This window comes from Urocitellus parryii, chromosome 8 (genome assembly GCF_045843805.1).
Source record: "Urocitellus parryii isolate mUroPar1 chromosome 8, mUroPar1.hap1, whole genome shotgun sequence".
Lineage (NCBI taxonomy): Eukaryota > Metazoa > Chordata > Mammalia > Rodentia > Sciuridae > Urocitellus > Urocitellus parryii.
The window spans coordinates 22,686,376-22,708,076 of NC_135538.1; the positions used below are offsets into that span (position 1 = coordinate 22,686,376).

At 39.4% G+C, this 21,701-nt stretch overlaps 1 protein-coding gene across 16 annotated transcripts in view; it reads left to right on the top strand.

Annotated features, from left to right (window-relative positions):
• Positions 1-21,701, top strand: part of Hivep2 (HIVEP zinc finger 2) — a 179,597-nt gene that overhangs the window by 81,713 nt on the left and 76,183 nt on the right. For 14 of the 16 annotated variants that reach the window (XM_077802085.1, XM_026397625.2, XM_026397630.2 and 11 more), the window contains one exon: positions 17,086-17,197. The exons of the other annotated variants lie outside the window; for them this stretch is intronic. The gene's annotated coding sequence lies outside the window, so the exon portion shown is untranslated. The remainder of the gene's footprint in view (positions 1-17,085; positions 17,198-21,701) is intronic. 16 annotated transcript variants of the gene reach the window in all.

Sequence of the window (21,701 nt, forward strand, 5' to 3'; positions counted from 1 at the left end):
ACTGGGTGGCTGCCCCTTGCAGTCCACAGACACCCATACCAGGAAGGTTCTGCAGCCTCACTTCGTTTCTCCTTTCTTTGGAGCAGCCCCACCTCCCCTTACCATTCTGGAAGAAAACAATCATGGCGGTGAGAGCTGAATGGGAGTTGGGCCTGTGCCCAATTTTTTCTCTTCTAGTTGAGGAAAGAGAGGGCCAGAAAGAGGGGATGTTTCTTTCTTGGGTTATGGAGCCATTCATGACAGAGTGGACCTGGAGCCTGGGCGCTGATCAAGGGCCCTGCTTCCATTCTTCCTCATGCATATAACCCAGCAGGACCTTTCCAGGGGAAGACTCTAGCTTTAATACTAGCTGACTGTGAGCATTTTGGGAGCTTGCTCCAGCTGGGTGAGGAATATGGCTGCTGTTTATGAACATGCTTAAGAAGCAGGATGTGGCACCTACAGCAGTGTTTACATTCATGTAGGAGGTCCGGTAGGACCCTGCCTGAGAAAACTTGAGTGGAGATTGAGTGATGTAGTCAGTCTACAGGATTTGATATAGCCACTTGCCTGGGTACGCCAGGAGCAAAGTATCATGGACCAGAAGTTAGTGCGGCACAATTTCAATGCTACAGGGTTTCTCAACCTCAGCACAATTTGACATTTGGGTTAGGTAACTCTTTGTTGTAGAGGGATTGTCTTGTACCTTCTAGGATATTGAGTAGCATCCCTGGCCTATATCTGCTAGATGACAGACAGTAACACAGCCCTTCCGGCTCCCAGACTTGACACACCCAGAAATAATCCCAGACATTACTCATTGCCCCTTGGGGGACAAACTTGCCCCAGTTGAGAACCACTGCAGGCTAACAATAAATCTGAGTATCACACATCCACTAACCTGAATCAAATTTTTATTAACAACACAAAGCTTGAATTTCAGAGGCCAGGGTAAGAAAGTAAGTGTTGTGGTTTAGATGTAAGTGTCCCCCAGAAGTTCACATGTGAGACAATGTAAGACAGTTTAGAAGTGAAATGATTGGGTTATGAGAGCCTTAATCCAAGCGGTGCATTAATCCACTGATATGGATTAACTAGGTGGCAACCCTAGGCAGATAGGGTATGGCTGGAGAAGGTGGGTCATTGGGGTCTCTCTTTGGGGTATATATTTTGTCTATGGTGATGGGACCTTCGTCTTTGTGCTTCCTGATGGTCATGTCCTGAGCTGCTCTCGTCTTCCGTGGCCTCCTTCCATGATGTTCTGCATCACCTTGGGCCCAGACAAAGGGAATCATCCATCTATGGACTGAGAACTTTGAAACTGTGAGCCCTAAATAAGCCTTTCCTCTTTTAGAATTGTTCTCGTCAGGTCTGTTGGTCACAGTGGCAAAAAAATAGTTGACTAAAACAGTAAGGATCTGGAGGGTTAAATTACTAAACAGTAGAAGGAATGGATGTCAACCCCAACTAGGGGACTTCCCCTGCTGGCTTACGGCAAGAATTCCCTCTTCCTCCTGCCCTCAACTCGTGGACGCTGCCTTTTTAATGGCATTCCTTACTTCTTGATTCTCGTACCCTTACCCTCTTTTTCTCTTTTGTTGCTGCAAATAATTGGACCAACTCTGCTGCCTCTGAAAAGGACTAAGTCACCGAGCGTCTTCCTGTGAATGCCCCTGGCCCGTGTAGGAAAGGCAGTTTCATACACCAATGACTCAGATCCTCAGTTTGACTATTTGGCAGGAAGCTATGCCATCTAAGGTTGGTAGGTTTTGTGGTACTCTTATTACACTGCCTTAGGCTAATTCTAAACCAGATTATGTAAGTTTTTGAAGCCTGGCCTGGGATGCCAACCACTATTTGTGACATTGATTCATTTCAAATAGAAGGCTTAAAGGCAAACTGTTGGAATGTGATTTTTTTTTTTTTAAATCACCAAGATGGGGTTGACATCCACTCTGTAATGGACTAGGAATGTCTACTATTTGGGGACATAGAAGAACAGGATTAATAGTCCAGTTCACACCTGTTGTAAGTGAGGCCCTCCCCAAAGCCCCAAGGAGACCCTCTGGGCAGCCAGCTTAGAGTCCCCCATCCACTACACCTTCCCACTCTTAAGTCCTACACTCAGACCAGCTGTGATTTGCTTTTCTGAAGTGGACAAAATAGGCATGTGTCAGTTGTGTTGGATTCCATTTGGACATGCTCTTGTGTATGATCTTGGCCAAATGTAGTCTACCAAGATAGGAAAAGAATACCTTCATCTATGGATTGTGCTTACCAACTGAAAGAAGGCTAAGAAAGTACTTGAAATCTTAGCAGGTTCTAGAAAAAGAAAGGCAAGCAGTATATATTGTACAAATTTGCAATTAAACTAAGGGGGTTTAATTAATTGAAAACTAAATACAAAAATTCCTTATTCTTTGTTTCTATATCAAAATTTTGAAAGATAAGAATGTTTACCTTTTTAGACTAGGAGAGATTCAGAAGGACTACTACTTCAAGGATTGAGAGGGCCTTCCTGTTCTGATGATCTTTGATACTTTTTCCCTTTACCTCTTAGTTTGTGAAAGTTGTACAAATGGACACAGTAGATTGATAAATCTATTAAAGCTAGACTGAAAGAACTGTGGGCCAGTGACTTATTTGGAGAATTTTCTAGAACATCTTACTGATTTTTGATATTGGGTTCAGAATGCCCTGAGACATCTGAGAGTTGTTGAAATAAAGTATAGTCATGGTGGATTATTTTCATCACTTCTTCATGAGGCTTTCAATCATGAAAGGAGGGATATTTAAGCACCCCAAATTCAAAGAGCATACAATTAGAAGAATGTTGCTTTTCTCAAACACTGTTATACAGCTTTCTGATTACATAGCATGCCTTTTGTTAGGACCCTGCCTGTTTCTTTTTATTCTCTATCTGTTTTGTTCTTTCTCCTTCTTGTCCTCCCTCCCTCCCTCCCTCCCTTCTCTCTCTCTCTCTCTCTCTCTCTCTCTCTCTCTCTCTCTCATTTGGTCCTCGAAATTGAACCCAAGGCTCATGCATGCTGGGCAAATAGTCTCACTGAGCTACATCCCACCTATTTTTAATTTTTTTAAATTTTATTTTGAGACAGAGTAAGTTTTCCAGGGTGGCCTTGAATTTATGATCCTCCTGCCTCAGCCTCCTGAGTCACTGGGATTACAGGCTTTAGCCTGGCTCACAATCTGTTTTCAGTGTCTGGCCTTCAATAGCCTGGGTTCCAGATGGGTAAGTGCCATGGTTCATAGCAGCAGAGACTTTTATGTTGAATGAATATTTAAACTGGGGGATTCATCATGAACATTTTTAAAGAAAAGTAAAACGCTGCTTTTTGATTGAAAAATAAAGACATTTCCCTGTGACAAAGTTAACAAGATTAGAAAGAATATCTTGATGTTTTTGTTTCTCTCTTAGAAATTGGTAACTTTTATTTAAGCAGAAGGAAATAGATTGTGTTTTCTAGACATGGGAAGCATGGCGTGCCTTCCAAAATTAATGTAGTGGAACATGAGTATATAAAGTCTTCCCAACCTATCAATTTTAGCCTTACTTGAGAGTAATCGACACGTTTTAGTGCCAGAGTAAATTAGGACAGTGGACGGGGTGAAACAATACTCTTGAGCTACATAAGAAAGATTTTGATTTTGTTGTCAAATTTAGAGCAATGACCTTCATGCTGAGTGTGAAATTGTTCCATCATTGTGTCAGGACCTGGGGGGACCAGCTGCACCTTTTGCCACAGGGGCAGTAAGTAATCAGGAATGGTCCAATATGTTAAGCTTTCTTTAGTTTGGTGCTGGTGGTTCATTTGCCAGGTCAGCATCATTAGGACTAGATTTGAAAACTGTTACTGTAAGGTATTTGGAGTTCTTCGACCCAAGAGTCTTTCTAAATTGCCATCCTGTCTATATTTCCAAGAGCATAGGTTTAGAGTTAGACTCAAGGATTAAAAAACTATCTTTAGCTCTTACTGTGAGGCCAAGGACAATTTCCTGAAACCTATGAAGCCTAAGACCTCTGTAAGGGGGGGTTGGTAATAATTGCATCTGCCTCATAAAAGATTAAATGGGAAACACACATATATCACTTAACAGTTTCTGAAGCACAAGGACTGGGTGAGTGCTGGTTATTTTTATTTTTCTCTGATGATATTTCAAACTCCTTTGCTATTTCTGGACTTCATTTTCTTAAAGTTTTCAGTAGTAAGCTCAAACTTTCAAACTTGCTCTTTATGGAAATCAGAAGCAACCTTAACAGAATCCAGAATGCCAAAATGATCTGCTGTATCTTATGAAGAAATTAGATAACGCCTGGGGTATACGTGTATGTCTACATATGAAAGGGCCACAACCCTTTGTCTTGCTGAGGGCAGGTGGACTCCACTGTTGTACAGGATCCAAATCCTATGTCCAGATCTCATTTGTTTCAGACCTGTAGAAGTTGCTGCTGCTTCTTGTTGGGGTTATTTTCCCCTCTCCTCTTTTACTTTAGACATAAAAGCAAAAGGGACCCAGAAAACAATAAATTAAACTTGTAAAAGAAGTTTGAAAGTGCTTCGGTTATTCTTACATTCCCCCGAAACCAACTTTGTAAGTCATTTTCTGAGTTCTAACGAAGCATTTCTTTTCCTGAATTTTGCATCTCATGAATCAAACTGGGGTTTCAGTTCTAATCATATGACCTCTGTGACATGGACACTTTTCAGTTGGTGCAGCTTCTTGCTTACTCTTGTCAATGTGACTGTTTCCTTGTCACATGGTAACTTTCAGCATGAGAGCCACAGTGGGGTGTGACCCCAGCCTGAGCAGGATGAGTTAGTCTCTGGGTGCTGCAGTGTGAGAGGCCAGTGCCTTCTTTCGGGGTGCTTAGAAACTCTCTTGGTGCACTCACTGGTTTCTTGTTAATTGCCAGGTTTAGGAGTTTCCTCCTATCTTGATGGCTGAATTAAAGGTTTCAAAGTTTCTGAAATAGGGTAGTTTGGTCAGCCTCTGTTGTAAGCATTATCTCGCACAATTTAAACTTGGTTTTGATATTTTCCAATGGAATTTGCCATTATGGCATTGATTTAAATTCTCTTTAAAATAAGGGGTTCAAGTGGCTATCTGTAAAAAGTTTGGTTCAGCTTGAAAATTATCTGATGAAATTTACCCTGGCCTTTTGGTAGTCTTATTTTTAAGATTTCCCATGTTGTGTGATTTCTTAGTAATTCCTTTTACAGCAGAACAGTGTAGTCCTGTGATTAAAGGCTCCCCAAGTCCATAAATCAATATTAGCGGTTAGCTAATTGTTGAGAATTTGAAGTTTTACTTAACACAATCAAGTCATAATTATCTCTCCACTGTGGTCAGAATTTAATCCAGTAAAATCTTGTTACAACCTTGTTGTTCCCCAGCCCCCGGTCTGTTTATTAAAGGTCTCTCAGTTTGGAAAATTTTAAAATGCTCAAGTTCCTTCCATCTTGAAAGCAAACTAACAAATGATGCAACCAATAACCCAGATGGCTTTTCCAGTTGCTAGAGTTCCTGTCTCAACTGCTCCATAGGCTTGATGGCTTTCTTGGGCATCTATCAGTAGCCTCATAAGTTGGAAATTCAATGAAATCTCTTAAGTCTTAGATCATTCAACCTGTTGTGGTCAAATAATTTACTTTTTTCCCCTCTGTTTAGTTCAGTGAAGCTGTGACCTAGTGGCCCCCACTCGGTGACTTTTCCCATAATTCAGCCCTTTGCCTCTTACTGACCATAACTTTTCCTTTTCTGAGGGGGCAAGGAGTACTAAGGGATTGAACTCACTGGAACTTAACAACTGGGCTACATCCCCAATTCTGTTTATATTATTTTGAGACAAGGCCTTGATAAATTGCTGAAGCTGGCCTTGAATTTACAGTCCTCCTGTCTCAGCCTCCAGAGGGGCTGGGTTACAGGCATGCATCACCACAGCTGGCTGCCAACTTGGTTTCCTTATTGTCTACCTGACAAATGTGTGCTGGTGACTCAAGATCCAAGTATCTCCACTCTTGGACCTTGCTTTGATACCTGCCCCTCTCCCTCCTACAGGCCTGACTATAACTGGTTCTCTAGCACTTTTCGTACTTCCTCCAACCAGGTATTCTCTGAGTTAAAAAAATAAAATAAAATAAAGCAAAACTCATTGTACAACTTTGAATACAGCAGAGTGTCTGATGTGTCATAGTTGCCTGGTAAAAGCTGAATGGATTGACAGATGACAGAAATAACTAGTTACAGAGATTGAGATAGGAAACAAAAAAATTATTTCACCGGGAAGGAACATGTTAAGTGCTTAGATATTAAAAAGATACTTTTAATAGTTTTATATATTAAAAAAAAAACAACCTTCAGACTTATGGATTAGATAAAGTCTCTGGGACTCTGGAAAAATCCCCTAGTTTCTTTCCTAGACTCAGGGCTGAGTTTGTGTTTTCACTTGGTTTGAATGGAAACCCATTCATGGAATCATGACAGCAAGTGCAGCTGTTTGAGTGACTTTTCCAGATATTTCTAAGAGCATTTAAATGGAGAGAGCAGAACTCAATTATTTGCCCGTATTTAGACATAATTGTTTCCTAGGCACTTTCTTTCCATTTATTTACATTTTAACGTGGGACTAGTGCATCAGGATAAGGGGATGACATGTACTCTTCCATCCATGTGGGCACAAAGTATTGAAAAATGCTAATTTCATTAATAGAGGCGGTACCCCTCCACACATAAGTGAGACTGCATGTGTGTGCTAGCCTTGGCCCTTAAAAGTAACCTCTAAGTGCACCACTAAGTTCATCCGTAGGTGCCAGTAGTTTTGTGGTAGCACATTGAAGTGCCATTAGGAAGGGATTCTAACCGGAATCCTCATGTTGTTGGGGTTAGCTTCTAAGTACATGGAACAGGTATCCAGTTATCATGAGTTAATTCATGTAATATTTTTTAAAATGAGAAATCTCAGCAGCGAGGACTCAGCTGTGACTGCCCTGCATTTAAGATCCATTTCTCTGGGCGGCGATGCTGAACCGTTGCAGAGTTATGTTATGTAACTGTGTTTCCCTTTGGCATTCATAAAAATAAGAAGTGTGTTTCCTGAGCTCATCTCACAGTGAGCAAAAATTTTAAATACCTGAATAAAAATTCCATTTGGCCTTTTAAAAAAAAGTATTACCAGACTTCACATAGATTTGTAGTTTTGATGTGTTTTGGAGTCTGACACTGGCTTGGTAGTCTTTGATGAGAAACAACAAACAAAACATCCTGTTTTTATAATATTCAGCACAAATCCCAGGGGAATTATTACAGAAATAGCTAAGGTTCTTCCTATATCAGTCAGCACTGTTTTCATTTCCATTATTTAAGCTTTCTCTTCAAAGTCATTTTCAAAAGTGTGACTAAAACAAAATCGATCTGTGTCCGCAGGCTTGAAAGTCCTGCTAAGTGCTAATTGCCCGGGGTTTTTATCAAGGGTTTGAAGATAACTGAAGACCTATTACCAATGCCGCAGTGACCATTTTAAATTGCAGATATTCGTGAAACTCTTGTTTTTGTTGTTTTGCTTCCATCTCACGGTTTCATCTTTTGGAAACTTACTGGGATTACTTTCAGTGTTTGCTTATGTTCAAATCAGTGAAAATTGAATAGAAAAAGAGATTTCTCAAGGATTGTAATATGGCTTTAGGACTAGTGGAGGAGCCAGAATGATGATTCAGAAACTGAAAATAGCTCTACATTTTATGCAATCAAGTAAAACTCTGTACCTTGGCATTCCCCACACCGGATTAACAAGGAGTTGGAAGTTATTCCGCCCCCAGCATGCCATTAGGGATGACATGCTGGGCTATGACAAACTGCTGGCTTAATGGAGCATGTGCTGCTGGAAGGGTAGGCCTGCTGTACAGGGTGGATCCGAGTTGAGTGACCTCAACTCATATTCATTTCCTTGGGAAGGGAAGCCAACAAGACCCTCTCTGTTCTAGTGAGTGTTGGTGTAGTGTGGCTATTCACGTCGGAACCCAGGCCCTTTGGTGGCATAAGTGTGCCATATTTCTGCTTGATGCTTGCTTTGCAGGAAAGGGCATCACAACACTTCATCCATCACAGGTGGAGACCATGGAAGGGAGGGATTGATTTTTTTTCCTTTGTCTTCTGCAGTTTTTTCCCCCCACCATTACTTGTTCTTTGCATGTTTTTTGTTTGCAGAGAACTGGAAAATGAAGTGAGAGGATAAGATGGTTCCTGAGCTAACTCAATTTCTGTTCAGTAAGTGGGTTAAACTGCTTTGGGTTAAACCTCCTGGGTCCAAAAGCTGAGTCATGTTTGTGATCCAGAGCTTGAAGCCTTACCTTAAGTCCTTGTTACCTAAAATGGTACTATTTGCTGTGCCCTGCCAAATCAATAAAGCTGTCAGGTTGTAATTAACATGTGATACAAAACTCTAATTGAACAGAATTGATGGAAAGTATCTGGGAGGACAGTAGCAATGGAACCATGAAGTTTGCATTTAAATGATCTTAATTACCCTGTAGACTTAAAGCCCTCTTAGAGTGAATGGAGAAGGCCACATCTCTGTTAGCTGTGTTGTTTTGAGCAGAAGCCACCAGCTAGGACCCGATCAGAGTGCATTGACTAGCATCATGGTGTCCAGCTTTGCAGGCAGAGATTGGTGAATGTATATTTCTCTCTCTCTCTCTCTCTCTCTCTCTCTCTCTCTCTCTCTCTCTCTCTCTTTCTTTTTTTTTTCTTCTTCTTCAAAGGAAATTAAATCACAGCCCTGATAGGAGAGGGTAAAATCTTTGAGAAGACCTCCCCAGTGCTTGGAATTTACAGACTCCACCATGGTCCTGTTCGCTATTGTCCTAAGGGCAACACACTCCCCTGCAGCTCTGGGGCGTCTTTGGCTGCCTGCCAGCCTCCCAGGGCCTCTGGCTTTGATGTGTGTTGCAGGCTGTCCTCCGGCCAGGCTGTTGTTGCCTGGCCTGGGCTTCACTCATGCTGGGTGCCAGGAGGGATGTCCTGTCTGCAATGTACATTTCGACAGCTCCAGTCCTGTGGCAGAGAGTGTCTGCCTTTGTGTCAGCCACAAGTGGCCGTCCCCAGCCGCTCTGCTTAGCTGTGCTGTCTTATGGTATTTGCAGAAGAAGGGTTTGCACCCAGCCTGTCCTCTGGGGGAGGGCCCCTCTGCCTTGGGGAAGACTCAAGCTCTGCCAGGTCTGCTGTCAGTCTAAAGGGCCTCCTTGGCCCAGCTCCCAGCCAACCCGACGAGTTGAACAGCTTCCTCTGGGGACATCGTATTGACCTTCATTTGATCTAAGCCTGGCAGCCTGTTAGTGAGGACATCAATTCTGGCTTGGAAAAATCTTTCTAAACTGAACCTTGTTTCCACCATGGTACCAGCATGTAGTTAGAAATTGGTGCTTTGCAAATTTAACTCTGTAACTTCTGGTGATTTCCTTTGGTAATTCTAAAAGCAGGGGGGGCGGCACAGGAACACAAAGGGTGATAAGAAAAAATGGTATGATGACCTATAACTAGACAAAAGGTACATAATACATACCTTAGTGAGAGTCAGAGAGAGAGAACTCACCACTGATGATCTGTTTTCAGGCGAGCCAATGCAATTCATAGGAGGATTGCAAGTTCAAGGCCAGCCTCAGCACTTTAGGGAGGCCCTGTCCCAAAATAAAAAATAATAAGGGCTGAGGATGTAGCTCCATGGTTAAGAGATCCTGGGTTAAAACTCTGGTACTCCCCTAAAAATATTTGCTTCAGAAAACTGAAAGCAGTATCTGCTTCTAGTTCATATGACATAATACCTTGCACTATATCACATATAGGATTAGTAATAACATTTCCCGCAGAGGGGATTTTCTTGCCCTTGTTTTGGTAAACTCCCTTCCCAGGACATGTCTCTTCACCAAGTTATTTATTTCTTTGTATTAATTCTTTAATGTTCCAAGAATTTGTTTGCTTTTGTTTTGTCAAAAAGCACATTCTTTTCATAAAGAGAGCACATTACATTTTTTTGGCAGTCTCCTGTGGAAACACTTATCAGCTGCTTTTTGCAGAGGATGCAGAGCTCAGTCTGCTGGACCCTATGACCTAGTTAGGGGAGGACACCTGAAAGGACTCGGAGTAGAAAGAGGAAGAGATTTGTAGAAGACAGACTTCATGGTCTTATTAGGGCAAGCCTGTTTACATTCTCTTTCATGTTTTGCAATCATTCATGGGTGACACTTAATTTAGCATCCTCATATTTACATCTTTTTCTTCTCACTAATGATTGTTTGTGCATATTTGTATTGGATGGTGGCAGGCTGGGGGGACTCCATCAGAATATCATAAATACTGGGGCCTCTTAGCACAGCTGTCACAGTACGGGTATCTTGTAATGTTCAAGCCCCAATGTTTTGAAATTACGAATTTTTGCCATAAATTATTCCCCAAGTCTTGACTACTTTGGTTGGAACAGGAAGCACAGGGAGATTTGGTAGGACAGGAATATATTTGGGACAGTAGCTGTGCTAAATGATGGTCATGGATGAATTTGGTGGTTCGGAAGACTCAGTGATGGAACTGGAATCTGGTGAAATAACTTTGACTTGACCTCAGAATGCCAAATATCCTGATTCTCTTTTAAATGCTTCCCTTCCCTCTTGCAGCTTGCAGGTACCCATGCCCTTTGTAATTTTCTTTAGTGAAAAAAAGTTTTCTAATGTCTAGATGGACCTTGGGGATCTTCTCTTGCTTTCCTGTTGAATCTATTGTGCAATATATTCAACATTATTGTGGGTTGGCAGGGAAAACTCTCAAAGGAGGTTAAAAAAAAACCCTAAGGTATAATTCATTAATACTTTGATTCTGTTTCTGGATATGTTTTCTTCTCATTGTCAGCCAGTGTGGGAGTTGAGGGTGTTGTGTGGTATGTGCCATACAAAAGTGTTTCATAGGAGAAAAAAAAAAGTATTTATTTTTATAATAAAAGTAAGATCCAAATACTCTTAGGAACAGAAGATTATTAATTCTACTGCAGGAAAAAGTTAGGGTTCTAATGCTCTTGAAGTTGTTAATCATTAAAAGCATATGTTAATCAAAGGCATACACATGCATAAACATATATACATGAATGGTAATTTTGTACTCCTAGGCTTAAGCCTAAAATGTCATTCATAGCACTGTTGCTGCTGCCAATAGAAGAAATTTGCATTAGACTACAGCAAGACTACCCATTATTTTACTGTTTGGGGGTGGTTTTATAATCCCTCAATTTTAAACAAGGCTGGAGTTTCCCTTCCCCTGGTTAAAAGTGAACTCTGGTTAAAAGTTTCCCATGGGGTGGTGGTGCACATCTATAATCCCAGCAGTTTGGGAGACTGAGGCTGGAGGATCATGAGTTCAAAGCTAGCATCAGCAAAAGCAAGGCGCTAAGCAACTCAGTGAGACCCTGTCTCTAAATAAAATACAAAATAGGGCTGGGATGTGGCTCAGGGGTCCAGTACACCTGAGTTCAATCCCTGGTACCAAAAATAAAACAGTTTCCCATGGTAATATCTAAGACCACAAGGCCAAGTGGACTGCAGCTTTCTGTTATGGTAACTCCAGGTTGTCCCTTTATGGTTGCCCTTGGTGAAGCCCAGATCCTTCTCTGTCTTCTCAGCCCAGCCCTCACTCTGGGGCTGCCCACCTTCCTCTTGCCCTGCACAGCCATTTGTAACTCCTCTATCCCCCACCAAACTTTTCCCGTTCTCAACTTCTATTATTCTTAGAATCCTTACCGCACATTTTAGCATTTGACACTTACTTTTTTAGAAACACGTTTTTGTGTGTTAGCTCAGGGGCTTGTGTCATGTACTTCTTAAAATTTCCTGTAACAACTAACGCTGCGTCAGGTACCTGGCACATATTCTTAATTAGCTGATTATTTCTGTTGTCTGAAATCTTTCTTCCTTCAAGTGTGGCCCTCACACCAGGGCATTGGCCTTACCTGGGAACTGTTAGGCTCCACCCAGACCTACAGAATCAGAATCCACCTATTAACACCCCCCCGCCCCCCGGTGAGTCAAATGCCTCTTGAAGTTCTAGGAAGCACTTTTGAGATCCCCTTAGTGCTTGGCTCTCCCTGTTGCAAGTGTCTAATTTTGGGGGTTGAGGTATCTGGTTATATCTGAGAACTGCTGGTCCTTACTGTGACTGTGGTGCCCACTTAGCCTTCAGTAGCATTGTCACATTTAGATGTGGCCTGGGTGCTCTGTGTTAAAGGCATCTGGACTGCATTTGTATTCAGATTCAAGACAACCAGGAGATCCAGATCAAAAGTATCTCTTTAAATAGCCTCTTTTAAAAGTCTTAAACTAAGGAGCAGAAAGTATGATTTCCTTTTCCTTAGTTACTTACCTTTTTTTCCCCCCACTTGAAGTGCTTACACCCACTCAGCTTGCTATTTTGAACTCTGGGAAAGAAAATTTGTGGGCATCTTGCAGTCTTTCAAGAAATAAGGCTTAAATATTTGCCATATTTTCTACGTGTTTCTATCTTCAGGAAAATGGAGAAGCACATCATTCGTGCCTGTGCTCAACTTGACACCTAGTGTGACTTTCTGCAAGGGGACAAAACCTGTTCCTGTCCTCATTGGTACCTTTACAGGGACAGTCAGCTCTTTCTTCTCCTTTTGTTCCTTCTATTTGGTCTCCCCCTCCCTTCCCTACCTTTTCATCAGTGTCTAGAATTCTTCATGCACAATGCGGTTTATCGGAAATAGAAGATTCCTTGTGCATACCTAAATTCATTCAGTTCACTACGATAATAACATTGGGTTAAGCTAATATGCACAACCAAATATAGACTATTTTCAGTCAAATTTAAGTTTAAAATATTTTATTGTATTTTAAGGAATTTACATTTATCCGTTTTTATCTACCTTTGATTGCACATCTATTTCACAGATAGCAGAATAGACATTGGCTGGGTAGAAAGAAAGGAGGAGGGTACTAGGTATGAGGTCTTCTAAGCCATTCTACTATGTCTTAAATGCACTAAGGGCTTTGTCATGTAAGGATCCACATGAATAAATAAAGCACTCTTTAAAAGTTTAAGAAAAAGTTCAGTAAATGTAAAATCATGTGAGTAAATAACTATGGTCAACATTAAGATTTAAAAAGCAGCTGTGGGCTGGGTGCAGTGGTGCACACCTGTAATCCCAGTGATTTGGGAGGCTGAGGCAAGAGGATTGTGAGTTCAAAGCCAGCCTCAGCAATGATGAGGTGCCTTGCAACTCAGTGAGACCTTGTCTCTAAATATAATACAAAATAGGACTGGGGATGTGGCTCAGTGGTCAGGTGCCCCTGGGTTCAATCCCCAGTACCAACAAATAAATAAATAAATAAAATAAAGTAAAAAGCAGTTCTGAAGTACCATTTATATTAAAATAAACCATCCAAATATTTTAGCCAGATCCAATGGTGAGGAAGTTTAGTGAAAGTGGAATGCTTATCTAATGCTGGTAGCATTATAGGAAATTTGAATCTCTTGATGTCATTATGGATACAAATATGAAGTCCAGAAAAATATTCTTAAATTTGATTTAATAATTATATGTTTGATAATACTATTTATTAGCATTGCAAATAAATAAAATTACATGAAACATTCCCAAATGTAGGAATGATGAAGAAAATAACATGCGGTGTGGAATATTATGTGCTTAGTAAAAATTAGTACCATGCAAAGTACATAGAAATGAAGAGTTTACTTATGAAATATATGAAAATATCACTATGCAGAATTACATGTGCTTTATGAAATTCTATGGGAAATATGCTTGCACTGGAGTAAATACTAGATCAGGATTTTTTAAAATGAGAATAATTCTATTTGAGTGATAGGATTAAGAGTATCCTTCTGGCTAAAAAAGTCTTCAGTTGTTATTTTTTTTTGTTTGTTTTTAGGGGAGATAACATGAGTATGCAAATAGCTATACTAACTCACCAGGGGCATGGCTTTTCAAATATTCAAATGGTACTTTGAAAACCTGATAAAATATTATTCTTGATTTCCTTTTTCTCCTTAGCCAGCTTTTTACTAGGTTTGTAAAGAGACAAGTTGACTGTAACCGTGATAAAGCGGGTGGAGCAGAGCATGTGGTTTGGGGGCTGTATTTTATCCTACTCTGTGGTCATTGTTGTCCCCCTTTCCTTTCTATCTTGAACTAAGAAGCCACTTTAACATAGATGGTGCTCAAGATGCTTGTGATACATAAGGCTGAATTTTTGTCTGTGGGAGGAGAGTGGCTCCAGGGTGTGGAGACTCACAGTGTGACAGTAGTTAGGAAATCTGCTTCTGGTAGCCAAAGCTGGGCGGACTTCTGAGTGTCAGTTTCATTCTCAATAAAAGGAGTGTGTTTGATGACCACTGTGGGTGATTCCGAGCAGACATGAATCACTTATTGCAGGGTGTCATTTCCTACCCTAAAGGGTTCCCCAAAGTGAACTTGCAGTGTTGCAACAGACCAGTCTACTAAATTGCTTCCAGGGAGTGTTCTGTAAACTTGGAGAGTGTGGTTCCTGTGTCCTACCAGGATAAATTACTTAGTTAGAAAAAGCCACGGAAGCCCAGCATTGTGGGTGCATGTGATTTATTATAACAAGTCAGTGAAATAGACCAGTTTGTTACCAGTGTGATTAAATATTACCTAATGCTAGATTACTCCATTGTTTAGACCATGTAACTTGAAATGCACAATTCAGATGTACTTAGATTTTTTTTTTTTTTGATGGCGCCCAAATACCATTGATTGAGCACTGCCCACCCACCCATCCCAGTGTGGACAGTAGGGAATAGAAACGAATTAAAGGGAAGGAAGTTTAGTTTCGACCTTTCATCAGGCTATAAAATTACTTTAGGTGTTGCCTTACTGTATAGTGAGGAAATTGTAAGCAATCTGCCATCAATGTCAGGTGTCATTGCTTATTTTTTACTTTTCTCAAGAAACGTTACGTTGTGTTTTATATACCTGAGGAGTACCTGATAAACAGTCTTTTGTGTGAGTCAGTAGCAGTCATTTAAGTGAATCACCTGTATGAGTGACTAATGTATTTTGTACATATGCTTTTGAACTTTGATATGAGCTGACCATACTACTGCTTTTAGGCACTTTATAAATGCTGAAAATTTCCTAAGTCATTTAAAACTATTGACCACGCAGACAATCTTAGGTTTTATGGAAATGAGAACATACTTGCTCCTGTGTAGTGAAAAGCCTTTTCACATATTAGGTTAATGACTGGCTACTCACAGAAATTTAAGACCTCTTATATGGCAAGAATTACATAGTTAAAAAAAAAAAAAAAGAAAAAAAAACAGCAGTACTTTATCTAAGAAATAATGAACAAGGACCTAAAAAGGATGGTGGACCTAGATTTTTGTATGGGTCAGTTTTGCAGCGTACATTGAAAACTCAGAGGATATTTAAGGATCCTCAAAGTTCATTTTGCATCATGAGAGAAAGTGTCCTCACTTGCTTTTGCAAAGTGACTAACCAAAAGAAAAGTTGTTAAGTAGTCTACTAGTATTGGCAGATATTCAGAAATGGTATTATGAAGCATGCTATACTAACATTATTTGAAAAGCCTATGCAACTTTTCTGTAAAACTCCAGGAAAAATACAACAAATTGGAAATTGCAGTCCATTGTTTAGGTGACTGTATTTGTTGATTCATTATGATTTAAAATAGCCAAAGGATGGGTTGTGGGTGCAGCTTAGTTGTAGAGCACTTGCTTAGCATGCACAAGGCCCTGTTTTCATACCCAGCACTACAAACCAATAAAATAAAATAATAACCAAAGCATATGTCATTTGTCTTGTCATACTAATAGCACAAACTCTGGAATAATAATTAAGACTATTTATTACAGAGGCCATACACATATGAGTTTCCTAAATAACTGCTTTTTGAATAGCAATGACTAGAATCCATGCATAGTTTTTCTTGGAAATTAGAATATATTTCCCATGACTACTATAACCTTTTTTTTTTTTTGAGCAAATACTAGAAGTGTATAGCTGATTTATTTCAACCTTTATTTTTCTAATACTGAGATTAACTATCAGCTAATTTCATGAATGTGTATAGTGAGATTGGGAAATTGGCAGTTCATGATGAATTCCAAATTGCTTAATTAAAAAATCATGTATTTACGGCCTTGAAATTTATTTTCAAGCTTTCACTTGAATTTCATGTTCCACTTGAATGTTGTTGTGGTTGATATTCTGGGACTTTAAAATATTTGTAGGTTTTAACATACTAAGTCCACCCCAGGGAGTCCTGCTTCAGGAGTAGCTAGAAACTGTGTAATTTTCTATCTCACTCTTCTGCTCAGCCACCCAGTGATTATTTTAGGATCTTTCCAGTTGGGGCATTGTTACTTTCTCTTGAATATCCTACGGAGATGAGATAGCAGTTTAATCTTTTAAATTCAGAAAAGGTGCTTCTACTGGTAAAATGAATAGAATAAAATGACAGCGTTTATAAACCATGACTAAGCTATTTGTGAGTGGTCACTGGAGCACATACATTCTGTGGAAGACAGGTATCATTCTCAGAATGATTTGGAAATTCTTGCTTGTAAATTCTCTCCAGGACTGCTTGGCCATTGTTATATTTAAGTGATTGATCTAGTTATTAGTTTCTAGAGCCAGGTGTTAATAGCTTTCAGGAACTGCAACCTACACATTTTCATTGTGTCAGTAACTTATAAGAATGAGGATGATTCCAGGGCAATAATTTGCATCTTTTCCTCATGTCTGATTTTAAAATATCCTGATATTGTGTAGCTACAATTTCCATGAGCCAATCAGTATGGAAAATAAACTCTTTGTTCACTTTTTACTATTGCTTGAATGTTCATTTTATCCCAAACAGTGAAATTTAGTTTAGTTGACAGGTACTTTTGTTATGTTATAGTTTTAAGTAGCTCAGTAACTTAGGAAAAGATATAGTGACAGTCTTGATTTGATGTTTGGGTAGTTGGTGTAGGTTTTAAAGCTCCTCTGGATTAAATGTTGTTTTTTGTTTTTCCTTTTCTTGTTAGGTGGAGTCTTTGCATTTTTTAAAAGATGGTGGTAATCAGATCTACTTGAAAATTAAGTGAATTGATTTGATTGGAACACTCGTTTACCAGTTGTGTGACATTTGACCACTAGGTAAGTTAAGACCAGTGCCTTCTGTGTGGTTTGAATTCCTAGTTCTGGGAAGGGTTTCTCAAGCACAGTATTCAGTAAACTTCCTGTGAAATTTTGATATTAATTATTTGAGGCCCTCAACACCTGTGGTAGATGTCTGTCTGGGGTGTTACCTAAATGAAAATATTTGTATGTCTTTATTGCAGTTTTGGAAATATTCTGATTTTAGCTGAACATTGAAAAATGTCATTTATGTTTTTAAATTGATTCTTTTATTTACTGTTTATTGATTTATTTATTTGTGTGCTGGGGATTGAACCCTTGCACCTTGCACATGCTAGGCACAAGCTCTACCACTGAACTACATTCCTGGCCCCCTTTATTTATTATTTTAATGATGATTTGCCTATGATCTTGAGGTGATGCGAGAATATCAGATTTGTACTTCCAGTGAGATTTTCCTGTGTAATCACATCTTCATCAGATTTGAATCTAAGGTACCATGAACTTTTTGAGTAAATTAGCCTCTCACCTTATTCAACCATTCTTCTTTTATAGAAATTTTGGTTTCTGTGATAAGAACAGACATCTTTAAAACAATGCTTTTTTTATTCATACATTCTAGGTATACATAATATTGGAGTCCATTTTGACATAATTGTAAATGCATGGAATATATTTTGCTCCACTTCAGTTTGCAGTGCTTTCTCCCCCCACCCCACCCCCAGGAATAGATATCTTAAGTAAGGACTTGGATCAGTTCAGCTCTCTTGTTACCCTGGATGCTGTGGAAAGCTCCTGAGGTACAGAACTCAGAACCAGGAGGAGTTCAGGCTTTTAGCAGATGATTGGTACTGCCAAGACAGAATTTAGTGGGAACAGGACTTTGGCTACTGTTAAAATGTCAGGATAGTAAAGCCTACTCTGTCAAACAGATTTTTGGCATCAGAAATCTAAATGATACTGATTTTAGGGCTTGGAAATTTTTTATTTTAACTCAGGAAAACTCATGCATAAATTAACCCTTTATACTGTATACCGTAAGAGATGATTTGGAAAAAAAAAAAAAAGTTTTCCTAATTTAGGTCGGAAGATTTGAGTTTGTGAAATTCTGTTTTTTTTTTTCTTTCATGATTCTAAAATTGTGCAGCTTGTTACTTATTTTTTCTCCAAATAAACTGGAGCTATTTTAAAACCTGATGAGTGATAATGAATAAGATAGGAAAGTGTCTAATCATTTGGGGAGCCAACTTCCTTCCAAACCAAACCAACCAATAGCATCTGCTAAACTGTGAGCGTCTTAAGTCTTGATGATATCAGATGGGGTTTCTGTGACAGTATTGTATAGTTAATGCAGGGCTCACAGCTGCCTTAGCTTGGTCTAAAATCATCCCCCTGGAGGCAACTGCCCTGGAACTTGATTTGTTAGTGTAGCTGTGAGTACCAGTGGGATTAGAAATATTGAGGGTGATTTTCATTTTTCTTGTAAGGTTCATGATTCAATACTTATTTGTGACCAAAACTTTGAACTTTTCATAGTGCCATTTGGAAAAATTTAGGGTAATAATTAAAGGGATATAAAACCATTAGATTGAATTTAAAAAAATCAAAAAGAGAAATGGTTAAAAGTTTCAAAAGCAAGGGCTTCATTTCTTCGATAGCTGTATTAGATGTTAGAAGATACAGATTAATACTCTGAACCACCAACTTAAATGTCTTTGCCACGTTTAGTTTTCTCTCTACACACCAGCTTGGCTTTTACAGTGATTCTCAAAGCATACTACAGTGTTAAAGTTAAATTTCAATTGGTGTCACCTGATTTAAATTATGGGCAAGGTAGACAGTTTTATGAGTGCCTCCTGAGAATGGACCTGGCCTGGACATTGAGTGCAGATGGCTCCCCTGCTCGCTGCACTGAGCTTTGAGCTGCTCTGACTTTGTCGTCAGCTCACTGGCCACTCTGCTTTAACATACTTATTGTTCTGAGTTAAATGAGGTTGATACTTAATCCATAAGCATTTCATTGGTAAGCTTTTTCATGAAGTGAATGGAGCCTCTTGCCAACTTCATCAGTGCGCCTAGCCATCAGCCCACGTGAGGATTTTTTTTTCCCCAAACAATAAAATTTTAAAATTTGCCCAATTTCTCTCACCACAAATTGGTACTAAATAGAAAATAGATTGTAAAAAAGGAAAATCCTCAACCATTAGAACGTTCTTTTTATGGTGTCTGTTGTGAGATCGTAAATACAGAATATTTTGTCTTTCTAGAAATGCACTTTTCATGTTCTGCTGTTTTTCTTCTAATGCTTTTGGCTGGTCTTGACATTGTTCATTTTAGGGTACTATTATTTGGAATCTGGTCCCTAACCATGTTTTCGTATTTGAAATTCTCTCTGGTTGTAAATGTTTGAGAATTATGTAAGTGGTACTTCTTGGGAAGGAAGGTAAAATCTGAGCTATAGATGTATAATCTCTTTGAAGTAAGAATCCCATATTCATTTGAGAGTATTGGGTTTCGAGGTAGTAATTAACTTGCTGAGAATTGCATACAGATTTACGGTTAGTAATTTTTGGTCAGAAATTATTGAGATCTTACTTGACACTAAACAATCCAAAATACATAATTCTATTTTCAGTGGAAATTGCTGTATCTTGTGATATCCTTGGACTCCTTGCTCATTCAGCCATCTCCTCTTTCTTTTCTGCTGTATCTTTATGTTTTTTTTTTTCTTGGTATCACTTTAGATCAGTTAGGAAAATAAGATGGAGGAAAACTTTTAGGAATTCTATTTGGACACATTTTTAGCTGTCTTATAATGATTTGGTAAGAGTGCAGATTAGATCTGCTGTTACCTGTGTATGTACTAGAACTACTCCTGCCATCAAAGGTAATTCAGAGTAGATCTTACAAGTGCTAAGTGTTGTAAGTAGCCATCAAAATGTTTCTTTTATGGAGGATCATTTTTATGGCTTTTCAGATGCATACAGTTCTTCTGTCTGTATTTTAATTTAAAAAATATAAGGGACCCATAAATGTGGAGGAGAGTGACTATATTTATGTTTGAGTATTTACTAACTGGTGTGGAAACATGGACTCTGGGCCCTGGAACTGCTTCTGTCTGCTTACGAAGACTGCCCTTTCATTTGCTTTGCAGTCTATGTGAGTGGACCCCCATGGCTCTTAGCTTCTTGAGCTATGTGGTTTCATTTTTCCCAAATTATTTTTCTACGTTCTTCCATAAATTCCATTGCATTCTTGACATGGCCCATACATTTCCCTTGACTATACCTTCATTCATTCGTGAATCCGACAAGGTATCCATTCATGTGTTCATCGGGCAGTCAGCAAGCACTAATTAAACCTAGAATGAGCAAAACACAGTGTGTCCTGTGGCCATCTGAAACTCCAGCTGCAGGATGCTTTCTTACCATTTTGTGACATGTCCTTCTATCCATCCTTCCCATCTCCCTCCTTTGACTTGGCAGTGTAGGGCAGCTTGGGGTGGAGGCACCACTTGTTTTCCTCTCACTCATCAAACAAAACTTAACCAGGTGAAACCAGGTGATCATAGGATCATTGCTTTTATAATGCTGTGCATTAGCGCTCTGGTAGTGGCCTACAAATGTACAAATATACAAATGGTGTCTCTGCACATTATCTCCTTTGAGAAAAATTACTCTTATGTAGATATGACACACATTTTATTTTGTGTTATGAGGAAGTGGAGTCTTGGGGGGGAGGTGTTGCTCAAAGTCACAGCCCTAAGTGAGTCACGGAGCTAGAACGGAACCCTGGCTCTTCCAACTTCAGACAGCATGTCACGATCACTGCGAGGTCACTGGTCTAGTTGACTGGTGGTTTCCAAATACTGGAGCCTGGTAAATGTGGTCACTCTATTCTGTTTAATATGATTCACATAAGGAAGTAGAAGGCATACTGAACTTTGGAGAAGAGTTACATTTTATAATCTTGGGAAGCTTGAGCAGGTCCAGAGTGGTGCACTTAATGCTGTGCTGTAAGAATGGGAATTCTCCAGCCCTCTGACAGGTATGACCTGCATTCCCCTGATCTGAGACTCTCAGAACCTCTAACAACATCCTTGTAGAATTAAGATCAGCCTCTCGAATCTGATTCTCATGGCAGTTGCAGTTTTTACCATAAATTTCTAAATTGGCAATTGGACAAAGTTCCCCACAAAGAGATTTTCATTTTATCTTTGTACTTGATACAGTGTTGACTTCTCATCCATGAATTCTCAAAAGATAAATTGCATTTTCTGCCTATTATTTGCATTATTGGTTAATGCACTTTACCAAGTCACACTCTGGTTACTTCTTTTCTTTCAGAGTTACCTTCGTATTTTATTTCATCTGCCTTCAGAATCCCTTTAACACTCCATATTTTTCTCATGTCACTTTTTACATGTATTTCTGTGCTTGCACTTTATGCAACTTAATTTATGGGAGGTTTTATCTCACATGCCATACTGTATGCTGCTCGAGGGCCAAAGTAGGTCTTTATT